Below are 21654 nucleotides of genomic sequence, written 5' to 3'. Positions count from 1 at the left end.
AAATACTTATTGTGGCCTTCCCCGCTGCACACGTCAATACTTCAAAAAAAAGCATAGACGAGTGAGGGGAGTGTTTAAGTGCAATGACCAATCGTCTTCCAGTTAAGACTGATGGGTAAATTGGTTAGGTGCACACAAATTAAAACCAGAGTTGAGGCTTCAATACCCAAGAAAAGTAATAAAAAAAATATTGCGGCCATAGACGTGAGGGTGGGTGTTAGAGCTTAATGACGGTGAAAGGACACAGATGCCGCCTGGGTGGGGAGGGGGGGGTGAATAGGCGGTTTAAAACTTTCACGATTAACCTTTAAATTATCAAGCACAAAACCTACATATACTACAGTTCACCTATGTGCATCAACAACTATGCTAAGCAAGACAAGCAACTATGCGATAGCAAGATAAATAACTTCAAACACAAATGTTATCACAAAGTAAAATTCATAAGTAAAGAGCTCGGGTATAGGAATAACCGAGGTGACACGGAGACGGTGATGTAGCCGGAGTTCACAATCTACTCTTGCGAGTGCTATTCTCCGTTGGAGCACCGTGGAGGACAAAGCACTCCAAACGCCACAAAGACCTCAATGTATTCTCGAGCCCTTCCCATCAAAATGAAATCCTTGATCCACTAAGTGATCCTTGAGGGTGGTCACAAACCCGCATGAAGCTTAGAGAAATCTCCACAATTTAATTGGAGGCTCCCAAGAAATCGGCACGAAGGCCTCACGCTTGAGTAACCTCCACAACTTAATTAAAGGCCCCAAGAACACCACTAAGATCATCAAGTCGTCTAGGGTCCAAAGACCCAAGAGTAACAAGCTCATACTCACAAACTTTCACCTCCACGTATCACCACAAAAATTCAAACCGATGAACCAAATGAAATGGCAAGAACACCACTAAGATGCTCAAATCTCCCGCTCTCAAATTCCACCAAAACAAGAAAACCTATCGAGGGAATAAGAGATGAAGAACAAATAGAAAATCACACAAAGAAATCCAAGATCTAGATCTACTATGTGTACCCTCACTTAGAGAGGATATTGACTGCTGGAAACATAGATCTAGATCTTATCTCAGTTTTCCCTCAAAACGATTCAACAAGCATAGGATGAAAAAGAGGTAGGACAAATTTTAAAGGTTCACAATGAAGGAGAGAGATGGGAAAGGAGCAACCAGCCCAAGAAGAAAGATGTGAGCCTTATATACTCCCCCAATTTACTTAGGCTGAAGCAATATGATTAAGTCGCAGCTATGAAGCAATACCAGTCTAGTTGCAACTCACTAGTAACCGTGCAATATGCATGAATTACGGGTGGCGTCGTGGATGAACTTTGGCAAATGATGGATGTCGTACTGATTGATATGCCGCCGGGTCTTGCGCTAGCAGCAAGCGCACGCCGATGGAGATTTATGATCTAGTTGATCGAAATCGGCCTAGCGAGCATTTTATGTGCAACTCCGTTCACTAATCAGAGGTAGTTTTGTCTTTCAACGTAATGATATAATTGGAGGAGCGGCTGAGTGTTGATCTTTATTTGCTACCAAGCTCCTAATGCGTATTTTACCAATAGTTAATCAACTTTGGGTAGATGATCTTAGATTGACCAACTTTTAGCCAATTTTCCCAATTAATTATACTTGTTGAAGTAGATTTTTGTTGTTCAGAGATACGACTAGGTACGGAAGTTCGACCTCTGAAAGGATACGGATGTCGCCTAGAGGGGGGGGGGTGAATAGGCGATTTAAAACTTTTACGAGATGGGCTTAACAAATGCGGAATAAAACTAGCGTTTACTTTGTCAAGCCCAAAGCCTATAAACTATGGTTCACCTATGTGCACCAACAACTTATTCTAAGCAAAGGTTCACCTATGTGCACCAACAACTTATGCAAAGCAATACAAGCAAGTATGTGATAGCAAGATATATATAACTTCAAGCACGATGGCTATCACAAGGTAAAGTGCATAAGTAAAGAGCTCGGGTATAGAGATAACCGAGGCACGCGGGAGACGATGATTTATCCCGGAGTTCACACTCTTGCGAGTGCTAATCTCCGGTGGAGAGGTGCGGTTGCTTAGTGCTCCCGAACGCCACAAGAGGCTCACCTTGAGGTGTGGTTGCTCGATGCACACCAACGCCACAAAGGCCTCACCCCAAGATGCGGTACTCACACCACACACCGAACGCCACGAAGGCGCCTCACCTAAATCTCCGGTGACCCTCGCCACAAAGGCCTAGGTCACGGTTCCACTAAGGGATTTCCTTCGAGGCGGAAACCGGGCCTTACACAAAGATTGGGGCACACATCCACAACTTAATTGGAGGCTCCCAACAAATCACCACAAAGGTCTAGAATCCGTCTAGGGTTCCAAGAACCCAAGAGTAATAACCTTCTTGCTTTCACCACCACGAATCACCGTGGAGAACTCAAACCGATGCACCAAATGCAATGGCAAGAACACCACAAAGATGCTCAAGTCCTTCTCTCTCAAATTCCAACAAAGCTACAAAAGCTATTGGGGGAATAAGAGAGGAAGAACAAAGGAATTCACAAAGAACACCAAGATCAAGATCTAGAGAGTTCCACTCACAAAGAGATGGATTTGATTGGTAGAAGTGTAGATCTAGATCTCCTCTCTCTTTTCCCTCAAATGGGGGCAAGAATCATGGAGGGAATGAGAGATAGTGCAAGCTTCTCTAGTTCAACAATGGAGGAGAGAGAGAGTGAGAGAAGCACCAGCCCAAGGAGGAAGAAGGGGGGTATTTATACCCCCCAAGAAAATCGAGCCGTTTGGGCAAAACCGGAGCCGGATAATCCGGCCTAAGTAAGGGCCGGATTATCCGGGGGCCGGATTATCCGGCCTCAGGGACAAAACCTGGACAAAATCCGGCCAAAAATCCGGCCCCTATACTGAGCAGCAATTCCCCAGGTCCTTAGCCGATTTCGGGGGGGGGGGGCGGATATTTCCGAAATATCCGGCCCGGATAATCCGGCCCGGATATTTCCGAAATATCCGGCCAAAGCAAACTGCAGAAACACCAAAACTAAAACGGGCATAACTTTTGCACCCGGACTCCGATTTCGATGATCTTGGGCTTGTTTTAAAGCTAGGAACAAGCTCTACAAGATCATGCAGGAAACCATCATAGTCCAACAAGGGAGGATAGAAACAAATGATGAAAGGTTTGACCTATCTAAAAAAGACATACCGGTAAAACCTCCAATCTTGAAAATGCAACAAGTTGCCCATGCAAAAACCATTCTCAATGAACTAGAGCGTGTCATGAGAATAAGCACAAGCTCTAAAACATCACATGGATAAGATCCAAATAAAACCAAGAAAGATGATGAACCAAACTCGAAAACGCAACAAGTGATCTATGCGAAATCCGTTTTCGATGAACTAGAGCTTGTCATGAGAATGAGCACAAGCTCTAAAACATCACATGGATAAGGTCCAAATAACAACCAAGAAAGATGATGCAAGGATGCAAAGGTTTGAGCTCTCTCCGAACGATACGATCGAGTTACTCACTCGAGAGCCCTCTTGATAGTACGGCAACTAAACTATAAACCGGTCTCCAACTACACTATGAGACCGGTGAGAAAGAAACCCTATCAAGAGCAAACCTTATACTTGCGCGTTCCACTTGAGCTTGATGACGACGATCTTGACCTCAACAAGATGGAGCGCCTTTCTTGCTTGTGCTTGCTTGACGAAGTCTTGTAGATTGCTCCCCCATAAACCACCATGGGAGAGCTTCTTCTTCGGCGCATCTTCACATAACCATGACCACCATGTGGATTGCTCCCCCATAATCCACCATGGGAGAGCTTCTTCTTGGCGCATCTTCACATATCCATGATCACCATATGGATGGCTAGACTCAAGCAAAGGATCTCTTCGAGATGGCTCATCTTGAACTTGCACTTCATTTCTTCATTCTTCATCATGTTGATGTCTTGAAGTAACTTGAGGGCTCACTTCATCTTCATCTTCAAGACATACTTGACACTTGATATCCTTCATCAATTTCTTCTTATTGCAACCTTGAAGCCAACATATGGTTCAAGAATTGCCTATGGATAACTCCTACAAATATAACTCAATGCAAACATTAGTCCATAGGGATTGTCATTAATTACCAAAACCACACATGGGGGCTCCATGCACTTTCAATCTCCCCCATTTTGGTAATTGATGACAATCTCTTTGAGAGGGTTTATATAAGGAATTTAAGTAACAAATAAGTTGAATATGTAGAGCAAACTCCCCCATAATATATGCGTGTGTGAATGATCTTGACTTTCATTGCATATATTGGCATTCAAAGCCTAGTGGAGTTTCCTCTAACTATTCAACTATGCAAAGCAACAAGATGCAATGCAATAAAGGCACATGCTTAAGCACAAAGCAAAGTCATAACCAAATTCCCTTAAACCCTCCAAACTTCTCCCCCATTGGCACCAATTGCCGAAATGGGTAAAAAAATTAGAAGGCCAATATAGTGAGAGTTCCTCCATAGCGTGTGCATTTCTCATAATTTGAGTGGAATCAAATGCACATATCCAATGACGAATATTCGGAAGGAATCACACTATAGATAGGATCAAAGATTGCAAAAAGATAACAAAGTCAAGAAGCTTCAACAAATGAAGCAAGCAACCAAATGAACCACAAAGAGGATACCAAAAGAAAGATAGATATTATGATAAGATCAAGAAGATTGCTCTAAATAATATGAGGAAGCTCCCCAAGGTTTGTGCACAAAACTAGACAATTTGCATTGGAGTATAAAGTGCACAAACATGGAATCATCACTCCCATAATATCATTCAAAAAAAAAGATACCAAGTGAATCAAACTCTAATGATCACCACAAGATAGTGCTCTAAATCAAATGAGGAAGCTCCCCAAGGTACATGCATAAAATAAAATGTTGCATTTGAATACAATATGCATAACATGGAATCCTCACTCCCTCATTTAAAACACAAACATTTGTAATAGATCATAGATATAAAAGTAAGCTAAACACTTGCAACAAACAAATAGTTGAGCAACAAGTAGGAGGCACCATAATAAAAGGCTCAACCAAGAGGATATGTGAAAGGCATGATAAAGCATATTATAAGACTATTACAAGGATGAGCAAAAAGCATCGTCATAGTCTTCAATGAATTATATTGCTTAGCATGACCAATCAACACACAATAAATAAATAAGATATCAAAAAGAGATGTATCATCTCTTATGTGCATAAGTTTCTCTAAGTGGGCAATATCACAAAGATATTTATCCACAAAGAAACATGCACACATAAAATAGATACGCAAGAAAAATAGTATGATATCCAAGACAAAGTCATGCAATATACCAATAAGAATTTTTTTTGCTTAATAGCATGGCCAAAGGCTCAATTTTATCTTATTGTACATTCATGAACTTCAACCACAAACAACTAAAATACATCACAAATATCAACAAGGGATAGAAGATAGTTGGGATGCATTTGAGAAAGGCAACAAGTATCACAAACGAGGATACTAAAAGAAGTAACTCAATTTGCACTTTCATCGATATTGCACATGTGAGAAGTTTGAGGAATTGATATGCAATAAAATTGCTAGATAGGCATAGATGGGATGGGTGAATCATAATCATGATTTTATATACTTCCCAACATATGTGATCATCTCAAACTACTCACATTCGCAATAAAGAGGTTTCGTTAAGATTTTAGCAAGAAGCACAACATTTGCAAATCAAGAGATTCATGCCAAGATGCAACCACATGGTTGGATGCTAGAAAAATATGCATGAGAAGATACTTGTTACCGAGATAGCATTGGTGAGGATGTAGTAGATATGTGTTCGTTGACCATCCTAGCTTGCCTCAAGTTACCATTGAGTCACCACTTCTCCCCAAGAGTGAGACAAGCATCCAATGCATATCCATTGTACCTAACACAAAGGTAAGTACAAAAAGGTCCCCAAACTAATTGGGTTCAAAGTAGTTAGACACACTACAACATATAGGACAAACTCCACAATACTATGTGCATATAGATATGAAATTGAATTTCATGCACATCTTAGCCAAATTAGGATTTGATGGAGTTTACCCTATATATTGGATCAAAGAAAGTAACACATGCCATAAGATAGACATATATAGAAGATGCATGCACAATACTTTCAAGAACCAAAGAAAGATATAATTTGGACAAGACACCAAATAAATCAAGAGACAATGGTTGTCCAAATTATATCAAAGAATCAAATCAACACAAGATTGACTCCAAAGAATTATCTCATTATAAGAAGCTAATTAAAACTAAACACAAAGGAATGAGATAACCAACTCCCAAGAGAGCAAGGTTCTAACAAACAAACCAAACCCTCAACACTTTTTATGATGGCACAAAGTACCAAAAAGAAAGTTTATGTCTCCCGAAACCAAATTTTTGATAATGATCAAGAGATGTTAAGCATTCTAATAAATATCGGAGAGCTCCCCCAAGATTAGTGCATTATATAGGATTTTGCATATAAATACTAAATGCACAAAACTAGGATCATCACGCTACCTATATCTACTAAAATGCTAAGAAAGTTTGAATAGACAAATTAGATCCATAAGATGCAAGGAAGACACATGGGAGTCAAAGCACAACACATTCATGGCAATAAATAAGGCAATATAAATACAAGAGCCAATGTAGATATGATCAATAAATATCTACCTCATAATTGATTACCAATTGTCCTAGGACAAGAGGTATTAGGAAATATTTCCCGGTGGTAGTTTGTAAGTATACATAGGATCATATTTACAACGAACAAAGCATATGGTAAAAGATAAGAGTTAACCATCATGCAAAGATAGTTTCTTGATAGCTTCAATTAGTCATACCAACATGCAAAGCAATTAATAGTATTCATACCAACATGCAAAGCAATTAATAGTATTCATACCAACATGCAAAGCAATTAATAGCATTCATACCAACATGCAAAGCAATTAATAGTATGACTTGAAGCACATGGTTTTCCAAAAATGTATTGAGGGACACGTTGTGAAAAACCATGCCAAGAAAAACTTTCACAAATAAGATCCACAAAGATATTAGCTATGAAGCCATTTAAGCAAATTGGAGCTTGTTTGAGCAAGCATGCCACATAGGAGAGAGATAATTTACGGTATCAATTCTATGTGACACAACCTCAAATGTTCACATTTTCTAGGCTTGTAATATGCACAAAGCTTATTACTCCCCCATAATGTGATAAGGAATTTATTTTCACAAGAGGCAAAAAAAGAAGATCCAACTAGAGATATTAATGGACATTAGAATTTGAATTTCTCATGAAGATGACATTCCACATAGAGACTAGATAATCTTGCAATATCAATTCTAAGTGATATTCCTCATGTACACACATTGTTAGGATCATGAAATTCCCAAAGGCATATCACTCCCCCAAAATGTTATAGTCCATTAATCTCTCATAAGAGCCATATAAGATACAACAAGATGCAAAGAGGCTCCGACACAAGCACAAATACATGGTGTGCAACCTAACATACATAGACTTGATTTCTCAAGAAAAACAAGTAGGATGCACAACATATACAAACACATGTTAGGAACAAAACTAACACATGCAAAGGGGCGAGTAACTTTCAATATAAGAGAGTTGAGAACATGTTACCGCAAGGAGGAACATTGAATACATGATAGAAGCAAGATAACCAAAAGACTTGTCTTGAGATAATATAAATGATGAAGATCCCTTAATTCTTCATGATGTAGCCAAGTCTCCAATGCCCTCCAACAAGCACCTATTGATCAAATTTTGGATTGTTGGTCCCCAACTAAGTTGGGTCCTAAGATGTTAGTCACAATAGGCTTGGCAACCCAAATGGTTCTTTTCTTGACACCACTTTGAGCACCAACATATTTGGCAAACACATTGCCACCCTCATCCTTACGAAGAGAATAAACATCATCAATGGTGATAGAGTTGGATGAGGTACCAATAGTGCACAAGGAGGAGATGTGGCCCTTCTCACGGCATATGTAGCAAGTTCTTTTCTTCTCCTTCTTCTCACTAGGTTTCTCCACAATGGGAGCATTGACTTGTTTCTTCTTGGGAAGTGGCATTTCTTCAACTTGAGGTTGAATGTGAGTTTGAGCTTGAGGCCGCTTCCCTTTTGCTTCTTCTTCAAAGGGCAAGATCTAACATGATGCCCTTCAATTTTGCACTTGAAGCAAACAATCTTGGCCGGGTCTTTGACTTGTACTTGGCCCTTCTTCTTATTGTTGTTCTTGGACTTGTTCTTGTTGTTGGAGTTGAATCCAAGTCCACTTTTGTCATTGGGGGATTGTTGCACACTTAACATCTTGTCAAGTTTGCATTTCCCTTCATGACCCTTTACCAAGTCGTTCTTCAAAGAAGAGACTTGGGCCTTGAGACTCTTTGATTTCCTCTACATGGTTAGTAACAACACAAGTACTAGAGGAAGTAGAACCTTCATTGTTAGAGCAACAAGGCAAGGAAGATAATTCATCACAAGATTTAGCAATATTATGAGTGGATGAATTACTAGGACTAGCACATGGCAATATAGCATTTTGAGTAGTAGTGCTAGTATCCACATGAGGCTCACAAGGTGTTTCCTTTGATATGATAGCCTCATGAGCTAACTTTAGCCTATCATGAGAAGCTAGAAGATCCTCATGGGAGCTAGAAAGCTTTCCATGATTTTCTTCCAATTTCCAATAATTTCTAGTTAGCAACTCAAGTTGAGCCCTTAGCTCAACATTCTCCTTCAAGATAGATGCTTCACAATAAGTAGAGTTAGTAGCACAAGCATCATCACAAGACATATTAAGAAGAGATGGTAACATAGCATGCTCTTTTAAATAGGAAGCTTGAAGTTGCTCATGCGACTTGGTGAGGATAGAGTGTTCGCTCTCCAAGACCTTGTGGGCCTTGTCTAGATCATCTAGATCCTTAACAAGTTTATCATGACCAACACCAACTTTGGAATTTTCCTTTTTAAGCAATTTTACTTGAGCTTTAGCATGGTCTCTTTCCTTAGTGAGTTTAGAAACTATTTCATTTTGAGACACTTCAAGGGTTTCAAGTTGCTCTTCAAGAGAGGCTACGGTCTCTTGTTCTTCTTCAAGATCATTCTTTAGTGATGCTACATCATCGGCATACTCTCGTTCAAGAGCACCCTTTTTATCAATGGTGTTCTCATGCATCCAAATAAGTTTTTGGCTCTCAATAGCGATAGTCAAGATTTCAAAGAAGTGAGTGCTAGCAATTTTATCTTTGCAAATAACCTTGAATACACTCTCACCTTTATCGCGTAGAGAGACAACCCAATCCTCTTCTTCATATTCATCCTCATTCTTATCACCACGAGACATATTAGGTTCCATGGTAGGAGGTACCGTGGAACCCTTGGCCATAAGGCATATATGAGGACCGTGAGATAAAGAGGAGGAGTTACTTGAGGCTCCTTTCAAGATCTTGTCCTGACCAATAGAATCTTTGGTTTCCTCTACATTGTTAGACACACAACAACTAGAGGAAATAGAATCATTTTTATCATGGCCACAAGACAAAGCAAGCATATCATCATTAGATTTTTTCAAGCAACTTACACATGATATGCAAGGACTATCAACACAAGCATGTAAATCATTTCTAGTGCTAGATGTGTTTAAGTCCAAAGATGAAGCATTGCAATGAGATAGAGATGAATAATCATCAATAGTAAGCTCAATATCAATATTGCAATTTTCATCACCACTCACCATATCATTACCTTGTGTCTTACCACACTTTGGTGAAGTGGATGAAGATGAGAACTCATCACGGCTGGAAGTGGAAGCAATACAATCATCCTCAATAATATTGGACACATCATATTTGTCTTGAAGCTTTGTCCATAATTCATGAGCGCTCCCAAAAGGCATGATTGAAGAAGTAACTACATTGCTCACAACAATGGAAAACACATGAGAAGCAAGAGCATCGAGGCAAGAGTTTTTCTCCTCCTCAAGAGATAAACTTTGAGGATCCTTAGGAGAAGAAAAACCCATGCCAAGAAATCGCTCCATGTCCGGGGACATACGCCAGTAAAATATTAAGCACATAAATTTTCCATAGATCATAATTTGTGCCATCAAATATAACCAAGTTATTGTGCACTAATCCCCTAACCGACATCTTTACTCTCAAGGCGGTGAAGCCTAAGAATGAGAGACCTTGCTCGATACCAATTGAAAGGATACGGATGTCGCCTAGAGGGGGGTGAATAGGCGATTTAAAACTTTTACGAGATGGGCTTAACAAATGCGGAATAAAACTAGCGTTTACTTTGTCAAGCCCAAAGCCTATAAACTATGGTTCACCTATGTGCACCAACAACTTATTCTAAGCAAAGGTTCACCTATGTGCACCAACAACTTATGCAAAGCAATACAAGCAAGTATGTGATAGCAAGATATATATAACTTCAAGCACGATGGCTATCACAAGGTAAAGTGCATAAGTAAAGAGCTCGGGTATAGAGATAACCGAGGCACGCGGGAAGACGATGATTTATCCCGGAGTTCACACTCTTGCGAGTGCTAATCTCCGGTGGAGAGGTGCGGTTGCTTAGTGCTCCCGAACGCCTACAAGAGGCTCACCTTGAGGTGTGGTTGCTCGATGCACACCAACGCCACAAAGGCCTCACCCCAAGATGCGGTACTCACACCACACACCGAACGCCACGAAGGCGCCTCACCTAAATCTCCGGTGACCCTCGCCACAAAGGCCTAGGTCACGGTTCCACTAAGGGATTTCCTTCGAGGCGGAAACCGGGCCTTACACAAAGATTGGGGCACACATCCACAACTTAATTGGAGGCTCCCAACAAATCACCACAAAGGTCTAGAATCCGTCTAGGGTTCCAAGAACCCAAGAGTAATAACCTTCTTGCTTTCACCACCACGAATCACCGTGGAGAACTCAAACCGATGCACCAAATGCAATGGCAAGAACACCACAAAGATGCTCAAGTCCTTCTCTCTCAAATTCCAACAAAGCTACAAAAGCTATTGGGGGAATAAGAGAGGAAGAACAAAGGAATTCACAAAGAACACCAAGATCAAGATCTAGAGAGTTCCACTCACAAAGAGATGGATTTGATTGGTAGAAGTGTAGATCTAGATCTCCTCTCTCTTTTCCCTCAAATGGGGGCAAGAATCATGGAGGGAATGAGAGATAGTGCAAGCTTCTCTAGTTCAACAATGGAGGAGAGAGAGAGTGAGAGAAGCACCAGCCCAAGGAGGAAGAAGGGGGGTATTTATACCCCCCAAGAAAATCGAGCCGTTTGGGCAAAACCAGGGCCGGATAATCCGGCCTAAGTAAGGGCCGGATTATCCGGGGGCCGGATTATCCGGCCTCAGGGACAAAACCTAGACAAAATCCGGCCAAAAATCCGGCCCCTATACTGAGCAGCAATTCCCCAGGTCCTTAGCCGATTTCGGGGGGGGGGCCGGATATTTCCGAAATATCCGGCCCGGATAATCCGGCCCGGATATTTCCGAAATATCCGGCCAAAGCAAACTGCAGAAACACCAAAACTAAAACGGGCATAACTTTTGCACCGGACTCCGATTTCGATGATCTTGGGCTTGTTTTAAAGCTAGGAACAAGCTCTACAAGATCATGCAGGAAACCATCATAGTCCAACAAGGGAGGATAGAAACAAATGATGAAAGGTTTGACCTATCTAAAAAAGACATACTCAGGTAAAAACCTCCAATCTTGAAAATGCAACAAGTTGCCCATGCAAAAACCATTCTCAATGAACTAGAGCGTGTCATGAGAATAAGCACAAGCTCTAAAACATCACATGGATAAGATCCAAATAAAACCAAGAAAGATGATGAACCAAACTCGAAAACGCAACAAGTGATCTATGCGAAATCCGTTTTCGATGAACTAGAGCTTGTCATGAGAATGAGCACAAGCTCTAAAACATCACATGGATAAGGTCCAAATAACAACCAAGAAAGATGATGCAAGGATGCAAAGGTTTGAGCTCTCTCCGAACGATACGATCGAGTTACTCACTCGAGAGCCCTCTTGATAGTACGGCAACTAAACTATAAACCGGTCTCCAACTACACTATGAGACCGGTGAGAAAGAAACCCTATCAAGAGCAAACCTTATACTTGCGCGTTCCACTTGAGCTTGATGACGACGATCTTGACCTCAACAAGATGGAGCGCCTTTCTTGCTTGTGCTTGCTTGACGAAGTCTTGTAGATTGCTCCCCATAAACCACCATGGGAGAGCTTCTTCTTGGCGCATCTTCACATAACCATGACCACCATGTGGATTGCTCCCCCATAATCCACCATGGGAGAGCTTCTTCTTCGGCGCATCTTCACATATCCATGATCACCATATGGATGGCTAGACTCAAGCAAAGGATCTCTTCGAGATGGCTCATCTTGAACTTGCACTTCATTTCTTCATTCTTCATCATGTTGATGTCTTGAAGTAACTTGAGGGCTCACTTCATCTTCATCTTCAAGACATACTTGACACTTGATATCCTTCATCAATTTCTTCTTATTGCAACCTTGAAGCCAACATATGGTTCAAGAATTGCCTATGGATAACTCCTACAAATATAACTCAATGCAAACATTAGTCCATAGGGATTGTCATTAATTACCAAAACCACACATGGGGGCTCCATGCACTTTCAACCTCTCCCTCTAAACCGCGACGGCCGCATCATACCTATCGCCTCCTCTTCAACAAGAGTGGCTGCAACCTGTCGTTATTTGTTTTTACGGTACATATTACAGACGCATACGTTTATAAATATGTATACCCATTTACTTATATAACGTACATACGCACAATCACTTCTATAAAAACATCGAAGAAACACTTTTTATGAGTAATTTTAGAAAGGAAATCATAATTAAAGCAATTGTCATTCTGTATATCTTGAGCATACTGAAACAAAAAAGTCCTACACGCTCACATAAGTCGAAAGACCTATCCGTTGTGATGTCAGTTGAAATGCTACCTGACAGCTTTATCTTAGTTTGGGTGATCCAAATTAGGTTCGAATAAGAAGGCAGTCTCTTCATCAGGAGGCAGTCTCTTCAGCCATAAAATGAAAACTGAGTGAAAATATGAGAGACAAAGAGAAAAATCAAATTAGCTTTTGAGAGAAAGACATATTAATGGGACCATAACATGGCATATGTCAAAAAAAAAAACATGGCATATGTCAAAAGTTTTATCCAATCCTGACTCCATTGCTCATGCCACAAATCTCTATATTTGCACACACTTCTTTTTTTACAATCAAACGTGATCTTTTTTTTGAACTGACAATCGAACATGATCTTTATTACGGAGTAGCTAATTTTTGGTACTCCCTCCGATTCATATTATTTGACTTCAATAAGGATGTATCTAGAACTAAAATGTGTCTAGATACATTTATATTAGAGTCAATTAATATGAACCGGAGGGAGTAGTAGATTCCAAGTTTCCCAGTACATAACCCAGAAATATTTTCTTTATTTGGAAAACTTACTATTTTTTCGAACCTTAAGTCGGTTCACCGTTCACGGCGTGACACCCCTCAAAGCCGTTCGCGTCATGAACTCGTGACGTAGCGCGGCTTCGAATCGAAATCCCCACATCGTTTCTCCCCCCTCAAGCCGCCGCCGCCCTCCGCATCTGCCCTCCCCGGCCGCCGCGCCGGCCGCCGCCACCGCCGGTCGCGCGAGCGCGGGCGCGATGGCGTCTACGTGCTGGTCGTGCGGCGAGGGCCCGGTGGTCTCGGACCCGGACTCGGGCGCGCTCGTCTGCACCTCCTGCGGCCGCGTCCACGACGCTGGCGCCGGCGAGTTCGTCCACAAGCAGACCTTCACCATCGACGGGCAGCTCGACTTCAGCAGCTCCAAGCAGGTCTACAGCTCCGAGAACCCCTACCTCGACCGCAAGCTCTACCTCGCCACCGACGTCATCACCTCCACGGTCGCCCCCTTCTCGCTCTCGCCCACGCTCCTCCGGGAGGTCCTCGAGATGGCCCAGTCCGCCACCGACGGGGCCCTCGCCTCCCCGGGCACCGCCTTCCTCCCCGCGCTCGCCGCCGCCTGCGTCTTCCTCGTCGCGCGCTCCCACCGCCTCCCCATCTCCCTCGCCGAGGCCGCCGCGGCCGCCTCCTGCACCACGTTCGCGCTCGCCGACCTCGCGTCCCGCATCGCCTCCCGCCTCTCCCTCCCTCCCCTCCCGTCCTTCGACTACTCCGCCGCGCTCGAACGCGCCGTGGAGTACTCGGGCAAGCTCAGAGAAGCCGCGGGCGAGAAAACAGAAGACATCCTCTCCCAAGCCCGGTTTCTCCTCCGCTGCGCCTCCAAGTGGTCCCTCACCACCGGTCGGCACCCGCAGCCGGTTGTCGCCGGCGTGATCGCCTTCGCCGCAGAGCTGAACGGGGTCACCTCCATGTCCGTGGAAGAAATCGCCCTGGAGATCCCGGCGGTGCCTTACACCAGCCGCCTCCGATACAAGGAGCTCGTTGCTGCGCTGGTGGGTGTCGCGCAGAAGCTGCTTCCGTGGGGCGCCGACGTCAATGCCAGAAACCTGCTTCTGAACGCGCCCATGCTTCTCCGGCTCATGGAGATGCGGTCGCAGTCCGACCCTTCGGAACAATTTCTAGAGAGCTTCGCTCCAGACATTGCTGGGATTGTGCAGCTGTACTCATCCGTCGACGAGGACGAGTCCAAGTACCTCCAGAGTGTTCCCCTGGATGCTGATGATTTGGATTTCAAGAATTCTGGGCAAGAATCAGAGGATCTGAAGATCTCGGAGGGAGGCATGTCGGATACTTACCAGAACGTCTTAAAGAGGATCGCTCAGCTAAAGGAACTTGGGAAGGTTGGTAAAGTTGCTAGCAGGAGGAAGCGGTGGAAGAGAGGGCTGGACCTGGAGCCGTGGATGGATTCGCTCGGTAATGGCTGGGCCAAGAACATGCCCCTTGAGGAGGTACCAGATATTGACATTGGCTACGATGCACCTCCTCCATCGTTTACTGCTGGACTGGAGTTGCAGAAGCGGAGGAGAGCACGAATTGAAGCTGCCAAGTGTCGGATCGATGAAATTAGGAACCCTCCTGCTGCTCGTACTGCAAGTACAATTGATTTGCCGTCTACCCTTCGAATTGAAGATGCCTGTCCACCCCAAAAAAATAAAACTGGTTTGCCGTCTGCTCTTCGAAATGAAGATGCCTGTCCACCCCAAAAAAATATCAAGAAAAGGCAAAAGAGACAAGATCCTGCCATGGATCATGTCACTCACAGAAACCATCTGGCAGAGATCTCAAATGCTCCTGACTGTGGGAGGAAGAGACAGAAAAGAGGCGCATGTAATGGTATTGACTGGGAAGATTGTGTTATCGAGCTCCTGCTGTTACATGGTGCAAATGAAGCAGAGATAGAACAAGGCCATTACAAAAGATTGTTGGATTTGCATGTCTTCACTTCATAAGTGGAGACAGATGAAACTTGGTGATGCGGGGCTCCAGTCTTTAGTATTTGGTTACTGAATTGCTTCATGAACATAGGTTGTCATTATTCTAAATTGTGCATAGTTTTTTTTATAGAGAAATTTCGCTCTATTTGCATTTTTGGAAATTCTGTCAAGCTGATTGTGGGAATGCTAATACATGGTAGGCTTTCTGTTTTTCTCCTGGTAAAAACAGACAGATATAATGCATTGGACATTTGTACTGATACAGTCCCCAGCGATTTTGATTGCATAGTTAACTGGGGATGTGTCACTTTGCGTACTTCTTTATACTACTTATGAAGATAATACCTGGCAGGGCTCAACATTGCTGTACAGCTTATGAATGACATATTATTATTTAGACTCGTTATTAACCTTGTCATTCTACTACTATGAATGCATCATTTCTGAAGTCCCAAAGTGAAAATATGTCTTGGCTAATTTACTTTAATTAAGAAGTATGTTTTTTGGTGGCACACAATCTGATAACGGTTTATGGTGTGCAGTTTGTCCTTCTAACTTCAGTTTCATACAGAACAAGTTACAGTTGTGCCTTTAATTTTGAGTTCTGAAGTGATACAGTACTTACTGAAAAGGCCTTGAAAACATGATCCTCATGCAAATGGGATCTGAGTAAATGTTCTCAGACCCAAGACTATGGAGTAATTTAGTTGTCACAATATTTTTATTTGATGTGTCTGTTTTAGGAGATATGTCTGTTGCTGATACTGAATTATCTCGTAGATCAATATTGAGGTTTAACTCAACATTCAGTTTGTCGATAACCTGAAAGAGTTTTTCAATCATCTCTAACCAAGAGAATGCATGCTGATGTTTCTGGATCTTTAGTCATATGGTATTTTCTACTGTGCGATAAGTGCCATTCTTTGATTTATGCGATGGCTTGTTTGTAAATTATACTCCGAAGGTAACCTGGTTTCTTTCACCAGTCCCCTGCAAACCCACTTAAATGATGACCTCAACAAAATGGGATGATTTTAGTAGGCAAAATATCCACAAGATTCAGCTGCAACTGCCGATGACCGGAAGTACTATACATGGGTATTGAATTTTTTTGCCGAAAAACTTATGATGATGGGTATTGAATTTTTTTGCCAAAAAACTTATGATGATGGGCAGTGGAATGCATGTCAAAGCTTCTCTATTTTTCTTTCAACTCATGATGGTCAATTATTTCCCCATAAGAATTATTCTTGCAGAGCTAATTCCTAAAATGCACGCTTTTCTATTTGTACTATGCTTTGAAACTGACTACCAAATTAGTAAGGTATTTTGAGTGTAACTCAACAATTGGCTTGCAGACATTAAGCATATAATCGAAGCATGCACTAATGCTTACATATCTCAGTGGGCCTATTACTTTACATTGTAATATTTTAGTTCAAAGTGTGATGAATGCACAACGTCTCATGACTGCTACAGCAATGCAGGTAGACCATCCCTTCTTATTTTAGAACAATGTGTCCGATATTACCCGAAATTGATCGCAGTGTTTTATTTGGTTAATCATTCTGAAAACTGGGAGACTTCTAGTTGGTAAGTTCATAGAGAAATCGGTCGAGTAATATGTTTCTGTAAGTTTGGAGTTCAAATAAATTCAGAGATTGTTGCTGTCAACTGGGCCTCCTTTTGCTAAGGAAATACTATTTTGCTGATGTATTTACCACTAGAAAATTGATGATACTTAATACTTAATTACCTACAGACGTGACAGTTTAGTGCGAAGAGCCAAATATTTATTTGGCGCAAAATGCCCATTATGTGCTGACCATATGGGCTGTCAACATCAGACCAGCCATTACAACTACAATACTTGCTTACCATAGACCAGCCATAATATGGTCAAGCTAATTATTTTGTTTCATGAACCATGTTGCGTTACGAACTGTAAATCTTATTGCAGTTTGACTGCAGCTTGCTTCACAGTGCAAATTTGAACGTCGCGTTTTAGTTGCTGTAAAAGATATCAGTGCAGAGTGTACATGTCTTGCACTCAAGGATGATAATTGTTCTGTATATTTCCTATTCTTGTGTCATCATGTTTATCAACTTGTTTTGCAGGGAAACCATCCAGACAGTGGTGCCTAAATATGCTCTCAAGTATCACCGATCTGCAGAGAGTGCACTTAGCTATTGCTACAGATATTGTTTGGAACTACTGCTTGAAAATGGTCTTGAAAGGTATATTACAAGCTTTGAGGCTTGGATACTCACACATTTTATTTATCTTACATTTTGTTGTCTTCAAAGGTTGTTGTGCCCTCTCAAACAGATATTTTATTTGCACACTTTGACATATCGGGCATGTTCCTAATACAGACCAGTAAATGGTGCATCTGAAGATTTCAGAAACTCACTGATTTGGACTATGGGGAGAGTTAGAGCTTCATTTAAGATGTGGTATATGCATGGCATGTTAACTCTCATGTTCTGTTGTATTGTGTTGCAAGAAGCAATCCATTGTCATGGTTTTAGCTCCATGATATGCTAGCTAAATGGCTTTATTCTTTTCTGTATTCACCAAGAAATTTTGTGCTAGCACTTGATGGCTTCATTCACGTTATATGTTTTACACTATAGTTTTCTCTATGAGCTGTTGTTTTCGGACGCTCTCCAGTCTTCAGAAATCTATTCCAGTTGCCACCTCCAGCTTTAACTTGCATAGTTTATTTCTGGTGATCCTCTTCAGGCTATCATAGGCATGGATTGGCGCCTCTTCAGGCAAGGACTTTTTCCAGTCACTGGCCGTGATTAAACTTCTGCAAAGTCGAACGGTTAGTTTCGCATTTTCATTGTTGTGCATCAACATGTCTTATTGTTCTTATTTCTTACTACTTGTTGGGGATAATACTGAAGTTCTTAAAATGGCCTAATCAATCTTGTCTTACTTCGACGTCCCTATATCACAGATGAATATCTCATACTGATAGACATGCATTTAAACAGACTGAATCAGAAGGTTTCTTCTAAACAAAGAAGAGAACCACAAGCCAATACCGTTTCCCTTAATTTGTCCTATTCATCAGTTTAAATTTCTTTTTTCAAGAGATAATCCTCAATGGCATTACACTCTTCAGGCTGTACAAAAATGCACCCACAAACAATAAGCCGAAATGAGAAAAAGAAAAAACAAAAAGGAGAAAAAAATCCCTAAAGCAATGGAAACCGTATGCAAAAGAATCAAACTCAGTATATGTCTATCAAATCCCCCTAAGAAAGGTAAATGCATGTCAAACTCCAAACAATACATCTGAATTACAGTTGCTGAAGCAGTCATCTAGTGGTTGAAGGCAGTGCAGTCTCTTCTGATATCTCCACTGTTTCCAGTCTTCACCCCTACTCTCCCCAGCTTGATCATGGATTCCGTGAACGCCTCGAAGAATTTTGTCTGGTTCGCGGAAAATTCCTGCACTATCTTTTGTGATGCATTGTCCTTGTAGAGCACCTGGTCAGAGGTGAAGAGGCCCAAGCCGTTGACGAGGTTGGTGTAGTACTCGTTGTCAAATTTGATCGGGCTGACGGGGTCCATGTTTACGGCAATGGTTGCACTGACGTTGCGCGGGCATGCTTCCATGAGCTGCTGCGCGTAGGCCGGGTTGAACCACGGATCAGTCTCGTGGGTGCTGTTGAAACTGTACAGCCGCTTGTAGAAGCGGGTGCAGTGGGCGAACCCGACTGTGTGCGCACCAGAGAGCACGACCATGTCCCACTGGGACAGGCCGCTGTTCTTGAAGATGGCGGTGAGCTCCTTGACTTTCATGTCAGGGCCAGGAAGCTTGCCCTCCACATCGCTGGCCTTGGAGACAAGGCCGTCGCGGCGCCCGAGCTCCACAGTCCAGTATGGGCCATCTGCCTGAAACCAAATTGGACAGTGTTTCAGAACCGAAGGACGGCGAAAACGAAACGGTAGTCAGTAGTAGAGTGGAGTCGTGCTTCTTACCAGGCTGACAACGTCTCTGGCGGCGAGGGCAAGGATGTCGGAGCAGGAGACCACGCCGGGGCACTCCCTCTCGACCCTAGCCTTGACCCGGTTGACTGTGTCGTAACCATCGCCGGCGAGGAGTCATCGTCCTCCGAGTTCTTCTCGGCATCGTTGTTGGGAGAGGCTATTAGGACTGAAGCGTCACAGCCCTGTGGTTGGAGATGAGTTCAAAAGAAGTATTTTAACCATGGTCACTGTTTAAATTGCAACAGCATGAAACGTGAACTTGGACGAAGCACCTATAAACTGTGAACTCTGTATCTGGTATGTATACCAACTGACCAACATATAGGAGTAACAGAAATGCATCATAGGGTTTTTTATAGGTTCCATAAAAATCAGTTTGTATGTGTATCCCGTTTTAAGTTATTACTTTGATTCTTAGACTATCATGTCCTCTGGTGGGATGGGCTCACGGGCCTGCATCCTATGTAGGTCAACCCAAAACAGTGGGGCAATAAATAAAGGAAAGGAAAAGAAGACGGGATGCCATGCCAGCTAATGAATGCCACTAAACATCATTAGGCGCGCACGACAGGCCTTCAATCTTTTTTCTTTTCACAGCTTTGAACTGATAGTCTGAGACAGCTGAAACAATGCGGAGATAATTTGAAATTTAATACAGCTACAGAATGCTCGGCACACTACACCTCTAGGTAGAGTAGTTTTGAAGATTTAAGCACTAGCAGGACTAGTGTTTTTCCTGTGACGAACAACGTTGAGGTGAAATGATTATGATCACGAGAGGGCAGAGGGGAGAAGGAAAGAGATCCGACATTGCTACAATTTGATAATGAGGATAGCAGTTGAAAAGTCGTGCTGCCACATGCATAGGCTGTCGCTACCGACGACCACGCGAGGCGATCGAGTTGTTCCAGCTCCATGGCTCCCACTAAACAATGCAAGTAGCTAATTCCTTTTGGTTTTAACTAATCGTAATTTTGTTTCTAATGTAGTCCTGTAGTATGATCTGAAGCTCCGAAGTCCTCAGAGAAAAATGCCCATTTGCTGAAGAGAAACTGATGATAGGAATTAACATGATGGATCAAAGGCTGTCACTAGAAAGCATGCCGCTTTACACCTTTTTCAAAAGAAAAGTACAGAGATGGCTAGCTTCTTGACGAAGCGACGGGAGAGAAGAGCAAGAACTTATTCCAAAGCATAACAAGATGAAGCTGAATAGCAGTTGGAACCTTTTTTGAAATAAAAAAACAGTTGGAACTGACAAAGGAACTGTTGAATAATGAAGGATCCGAAAGTAATCAGTAAGATGAACCAACTGGTGGCATACTATAATCATCAAACAGAACCGCATATGAAGGATTTAGCAAGCAAAGCAAGAAATGCTCGAACCGCAGATGCAGGATTGGCAATGGAACTCACGTTGACGAAGCAGTCGTGGAAGAAGAGGCGGAGCACTGCTGGGATGGTGACCACCGTCTCGTTCTTCTTCCTCGTCACCTCCTCCCTCACGAAGGACAGCAGCCCGGGGCATGACGAGCTGTAGTAGTCCTTTGACAAGCCGTCACCGCCGTATGCCGCCTGGCTGGATGGCAGCATTGCGGCGAGCAAGGACACGGCCACTAAAGCGAGCATGCTTCTTCTCTGTTTCTCCATGGAGTATGGGTCCTAAGCTGTGGAGGGGAAGAGGGCTGGCCTGTAAGGAGACACCGGCCGGACACGAGAGGAGTAGAGGACCCGGGAGGAGAAATGGAGACGAAGTGGTGAGAGCAGGGAGGGAGAGCGAAGTTTTTATAGTGGTCCTCCTATGTCCCAATAGGCAAAATATTGTGAAACTCTTTGAGGGAACTGCGGGTCCAATTCATGATTTCACCCAGGCAGGTTGCTTGACCCCAGTTTCAGGCTTCGATCCCGGAATTGCCGGCTCGGCGGAAGGCAGCCGTCAGATAGGTGTTCTCATCACATGCAGCATACATACTTTTTAGTGGAAAAGCAGACATCCATCATTCGTGGAACGCATACATTTGTCCAAAAAATTATTTGGTTGTTAGCTAATCGTTTTATTTTT

The 21654-nt window shown here is 42.6% G+C and overlaps 1 pseudogene; it reads right to left on the bottom strand.

The window, feature by feature from the left end:
* Nucleotides 1–18794: 18794 nt before the first annotated feature.
* On the bottom strand, nucleotides 18795–21339 carry LOC124678887 (annotated as a pseudogene).
* Nucleotides 21340–21654: the final 315 nt, after the last annotated feature.

Source organism: Lolium rigidum, chromosome 1 (genome assembly GCF_022539505.1).
Source record: "Lolium rigidum isolate FL_2022 chromosome 1, APGP_CSIRO_Lrig_0.1, whole genome shotgun sequence".
Classification (NCBI taxonomy): domain Eukaryota; kingdom Viridiplantae; phylum Streptophyta; class Magnoliopsida; order Poales; family Poaceae; genus Lolium; species Lolium rigidum.
Note: the sequence above shows the minus strand (reverse complement) of the source record. Positions and strands in the feature narration are given on the sequence as shown.